The following is a 5,993-nucleotide window of genomic DNA, read 5'->3' on the forward strand; positions in this document are numbered from 1 at the left end:
CTTACCTCCTGCATTTTTTCATTTGATGTCAGGTATTTACTGCATTAATTAGAAAATACTTGGAGAACCTAACACATTAATAGGCATTGATATGGCATTTGAAATAATGATAAAGTGAGGATACATATTAAGAAAATGAGAAACAAATGAAAGTTTTTCTTATTTAACATAGTTATTCTGTGGCTGTCTAACAATTAAAAGTTTTAAGAGACAGGAAGCTCCCTCCCCTGAACCCCACTGGAGATCTTGAGGCCACCTCTGACATCTGACTTCTGTCCTCTTCCTGCCGTGGCTTGCTGCTAGTCCAGGTCTCCTCTTCAGGTGGGATGAGTGACACTGTTACTCACCCTTTTCACCTCCATACTCTCTGAACCTGTCTTGCCCAGAGTGCTCTTTCTGACTTGCTTCAGGTTCAAAGTGTGCTCAAAACCCAGTACTGGTCAGGCTCTCAGGAACCAGGTTCCCCTGATAGTCACCCAATCTTAGGGATGCCTCACTTGGTTCCCACTCACTATCTAGGCTTTCAGAAATGGATTGCAGATGTACTTTCCTTTTCCCAAAAGCCTCGGTTTCCGGTGTCAGACATCACTATCGGCAACCTCCTTCTTCTATCTCTCCTTTGTCTCCCCTTGCTTGTGTCCTCAAAACCTCAAGCTTCTTCATCTCACTCCCAACCTGAAGCCAAAATGTCTCATTTTCTTCTGTAATTCAGCTTGGCCACAGTACAAACTAGACAATGGGTCAAAATGGCCTGAAAATGGCACTTTTGACTTTTCAATTCTCCTAGACCTAGACAATTATTGCAGGCAGCTGGGTAAATGGTCTGAGGTTCCATATGTCCAGGTATTTTTTGCTCTCTGTAGACTTCCCTCCCTCTGTTCCTCCTGTGATCCCGCAGAACTCCTCATTTCCACCCCCCAACTAATCCCTCTCTGCCCTGTCCCAACTATGAATCATCCATCACTGCTGATCCCTCTTCCCTCAGCCCTCCCCTGTCACATGCCCTCCAGCCTGTGCCCCCACCGATGCCCTGTCACCGGCTCCCCCTGCCTCACCTTCCCTTCCTTCTGTTTCCCTCTGCCCACACACTTGCTTCTCTCCCCACTCCCTCTCACACCTGTTCCTGACTCTGCTTTAGCCCCTCTTCAGTCCTGGCCACCCAACTCCCTCTCTGTAAAGTGGAGGGTGCAGAAGGCATCCTTCTAGTTCACGTCCCCTTTTCCATTACTGACCTCTCCCAGATCGCCCGCCATCTTGGCTCTTTCCTTCTTACTGACACCCCCGTGCTCCAACCCCTTCTTACCCATTTCTTCCCCATCTCTAAATCCACATGTTTGGGATGTTTCTGCTCCTTCAGTTGCCCAACACCACCATCCCCTTCACATCCCCCTTAAGAAGGACCATCCTTAGCCAGCCCAGTGCCAATACCAATTGCCAGACCAAGCCCTTGCCATCATCATCCACCTCCTCACCTATAGTCTCCTTGTTTCCACAAACTCTCCCTTCAACATCCCCATCTTCACCATTCAAAAAGCTGACTAGTTATACTGCCTGGTCCAGGACCTCTGAGCTATCAACCACATAGTCTTCCCCATCCACCCTATAGTTCCCAACCCTTACACACTCCTCTCTTCCATTCCCCCTTCCACTACTCATTACTCAGTACTTGACAAAGGATGCTTTCTTCACCATTCCCCTACATCCTGACTTACAGTCCCTCTTTGTCTTCACCTGGACAGACCCAGATACCCACCAGTCATAACAACTTACTTAGACAGTCTTGCCTCAGGGGTTCCATGACAGCCCCCACTATTTCAGCCAAGCCCTGGCCAACAATCTCTTCTCCTTCTACCCTGCTGCCTCCCACTTACTCCAATATGTTGATGACCTCCTTCTCTGTAGCCCCTCTGCTTTCTCCTGTCACCAAGATACCCTCTCCCTTCTAGGACACCTAGAAGGGAAAGGATGAGTTTACCCTTCAAAAGCCTAGGTTTTTCCAGTTCAGTGACCTATCTGGGTATTGTTCTTCAAAACCATGCTTGGGTTCTTCCTGCAGACCACATACACCTAATTGCCCAGATCTCCACACCCCTACAACTCAGCAACTTCTCTCCTTCCTGGGTGTCATGGGTTACTTTTGCCTCTGGATCCCATGTTTCTAAATTCTCAAAAAACCTCTATACTAGCTCACCCACAACTCCTCAGGCTGCCTAGACAGTAAATCCTTCCCCAATTTCTCCTTTGGAAAATTCAAAGAGGCTCTCATGTTAGCCCTGGCTCTGTCCCCCCTAGACCTGATTCATCCCTTCTTTCTTCATATCTTAGAGGAAAGAGGTTGTGCTGCTGCAGTTTTGAGCCAGGGTCCAACCCCCCACCCAGTCATCTTTTTATCAAAACACTTAAACCCCACTATCAAGGGATGGGCCCTCTGCCTGAGGGCAGCTACAGCTGCAGCAGTGATGATTCTAGAGGCCCCCCAAATTACCCTTCACACCCCCATCCCTTATATTCCACTCATGATCTTGGGGCCTCATGGCCTCCACACACCTCCCTCACCTACTCTCAGCCCCCAGGCTCCTAAAGCTTTATGCCCTCTTCTTAGAAACACCCACTGTCACCCTTGCTGCAGCCCCTAACCTCAATCCTGCCTCTTTTCTGATTCCCCTAACACCAGAACAACAAAAGCCCTCATCTCATGACTACATCCCCCTCACACACTTACACTATAACCACTTTCCACACATTTACCACCTTCCCTTACCAGACCCCACACGTGGTTTATAGACAGGGGCTTCTACAAGGCTACACACTCTTTATCAGCTAAGGCAGGATATGCAGTGGTCGCTTTGGACTCAATAGTAGAAGCCCAAGCTCTAGCCCCTAACACCACCTCACAACATACTGAACTCATTGCCCTAACCTGGGCACTCACCTTTATGCAAAGGGGCATAAACATTTATACAGACTCCAAATATGCTTTCCACATCCTTCACAACCACCCAGGAATCTGGAAAGAAAGGGGATTTCTCACAACACAAGAGTCTTCCATCATAAATTCCCACCTAATAAAGGCCCTCCTAGAGGCAGCACTTCTACCCACTCAAGCTGAAATTATGCACCATGAGGGTCATCAAAAATCCTCAGACCCCATAGCACAGGGAAACTCCTTTTCAGATCAAACTGCCAAAAAGGCTGCCATCTCTGCCAGTACTCTCTTCATGCCTCAGGGTCAGTATCTCTCCTTGATAGGCATTATCTCCAACTACTCTGATGAGGAATGCTCCAAATATGAGACACTCCCCATCTTAGAGGGATGGCTCCTTGACCAAGGAAAATTTCTCCTTCCTGCTTCCCTGACTCACCATATTCTCTCCTCCCTACAAGACAGCTTCCACATAGGCTATAAAACCTTAGCCACCTACCCCAGCCCCTCATTTTGGCACCCTCCTGAAATGCTATATTAATGGAAATCACCACAAGCTTCCTGGTTTGCCACTCAGTCTCTCCCCAGGGTTTCATTTGACCCCCTCTTACCCAACCCATCAAGCTTCTGGCTTCACTCCTGCTCAAGACTGGCAGATAGACTTTACACACATGCTAGAAATTAAAAAGTTAAGATATTTCCTGGTATGGATAGATACATTCACAGAATGGGTTGAAGCCTTTCCCACTGCCACACAGAAGGCAGAATCAGTTTTTCAGTGCCTCTTAACCAACATAATCCCTATTCCCCCACCCTCCATTTCCATCCAATCTGACAAAAGCCCTGCCTTCATAACTGAAATAACTCAAGCTGTCTCCAGATCCCTTTGAGTTAACTGGAAATTCAACACCTCCTCCTGTTCCCTATCCTCAGGAAAAGTAGAAAAATCTAACAGCCTAATCAAGTCTCAATTCACAAAGCTCTTTTACAGCTGAAAAAAGATTGGGTCTCTCTACTTTCCATAGCCCTTCTCATGATCAGGGCAACTCCTCAAGAGCCCACTGGATGTAGTCCTTTTGAGCTGCTTTATGGCTTCTCCTCCCTCCTGAGCCCCAACACTGTTCCTTTCTCGCCCCTAGGAGATTATCTCCCAGTCCTACAACTAGCTGGATGATAGATCCTTGAAGTCACTAACCTCCCCCAATACCCAACCATTCTAAGATGACTCCAGTACCCAACCATTCTAAGAGGAAAGGCCGTCCTAGTAAAAGACTTAAACTCTCCCCGCCTAAAACCCAAATGGACAGGTCCTCACATGGTGGTCTACTCTACCTCATTGTCTACCAGCTTTCAAGACCCCTCGCTTCACTGGGTCCACCATTCTCACCTAAAACTTCACTCCCTGGATCCCCACTCCCACCCCCTCTGCAGTGCTGCTGACAGAAGTATCCAATGGAAATCACAAGTACTCTCCCCCACCTCTGTTCGTCCCACTCGAATTTCTGAAGAATATATGCCCTGCCTAATTTGTCAGTTCATCAGTTCTCTATGCTAGTCCCTGCCACCCATCTCTTTCAGGCTTACTTGCTGGAATCTCTGAGACTCCCCTGGGCAGAATGTGTCCTTTTCCCCCACTCTCAAATTGACTCCCCAGATGCAATTCTCCCCTGGATCGAGAACCTCACTATCCAGAGAGTGACATTGTCTCTCACTGTGGATGAGGACTGGCTGCTCTCTTTTCTCCTGGCCCTCTGTCTGGCTGATGAACTTCACCCTTTTACTTACCTCCTCGTCCTTGGCCTTCTGGACACCTCCTGAACCAAATTGATACACACCCTCAAATGCCATCAGATGCCAAATCCTCACCTCATGAACAGGTTTTCCTATTTTTTTTTTATAAGAAATCTGCCACAAACTCCCCTGGTTCTACCCCAGTTCCAACTCCGTCAAATCCCACCTTCTATGGATTGAAGACCTCCTGTTCCAGAGAACTCTCTGTGACTTTTCCCCCATTGAGGTCCTCTTGTTCACCTTCCTCCTTTTTCCTCTGTCTGTCTACTCCCACAGCCCAGGCCGGCCCAAGCTCCAGCACCTCCCACCCTGTCCATAAAAATAAATGTCCTTTTCCTGCCTCATCTGCCAGGTCACTGGTGTCCTCAAACTACTCTAAGACCTCCTGTGGACCCAAGCATTGGCTGATGCACTGGCCTCTCTCCTTCACTGGATAACACCGATTCTTTATCCCCATCCCCAGTTTGGCTCACTGGAGACTCTGTACTACTGGCTGGGAGAACATGCCCTTTACAGAACCCTAACCCCCTCACCCTCTGATGAAATACATCTATTCTCTACTTGCCTTTTTTCCTCTTCCTCAGCCTCTCCACCAATCCCCCTCCCCCGCCACCACCACCTGAATCTGCTGGAACTCATCTATGCACTGCCATTTCATTTTCCTACTCAGCTACCCTGGCCCTCACATTCACCACTATCTAAGCCTCCATTGCCCCACCTAACTGGAACAACACTCGAAGGTGCCTCTTGGTAGCCATATTCCTTTTCCTGGCAGGACTTTTACTCATTCCTCTTTTGTGCTCTTAAACACGAAGATGGATAGATACACTCACCACACTCCAGGCAAATGCCTTCTATGTTCTCCCTTCTCACCTCCATCTCCTTCCTGATTGGAATAATTATTACCCTGTTTTGTGTTTTCCACCCCCAGTCCGAAAAGAACATGCAAGTCACTACCCCAACAACCCAGGGCTCTGAGATAGGACCAGACCCTACCAACCTGCCCACCTAAATAAGACCATAAATAGCCTACACCAACACTATGCTGACAGGCTCCTTTGCCCATTCAGAAAGACATCATCACATTCCCGGGCCAGTAGCTGAAAACATCAAACTCTCCTCCCCAGAGACCCTGTGCCTCTCCAGAAAAGGCCTCCCAGGATTCCCATGGGGGACTTACCCTCTTCAAAATGTAACTTTACTCTCAAACTCTACTTTCCCAAGACCACAAAAACTTCTCCTCATCCTTTCCTACTTTCAGGATATCAGGTCTCCCAGC

This window comes from Heterocephalus glaber, unplaced genomic scaffold (assembly GCF_053883595.1).
Source record: "Heterocephalus glaber isolate CG9 unplaced genomic scaffold, H.glaber_assembly_v1.0 deba00000281, whole genome shotgun sequence".
Lineage (NCBI taxonomy): Eukaryota > Metazoa > Chordata > Mammalia > Rodentia > Bathyergidae > Heterocephalus > Heterocephalus glaber.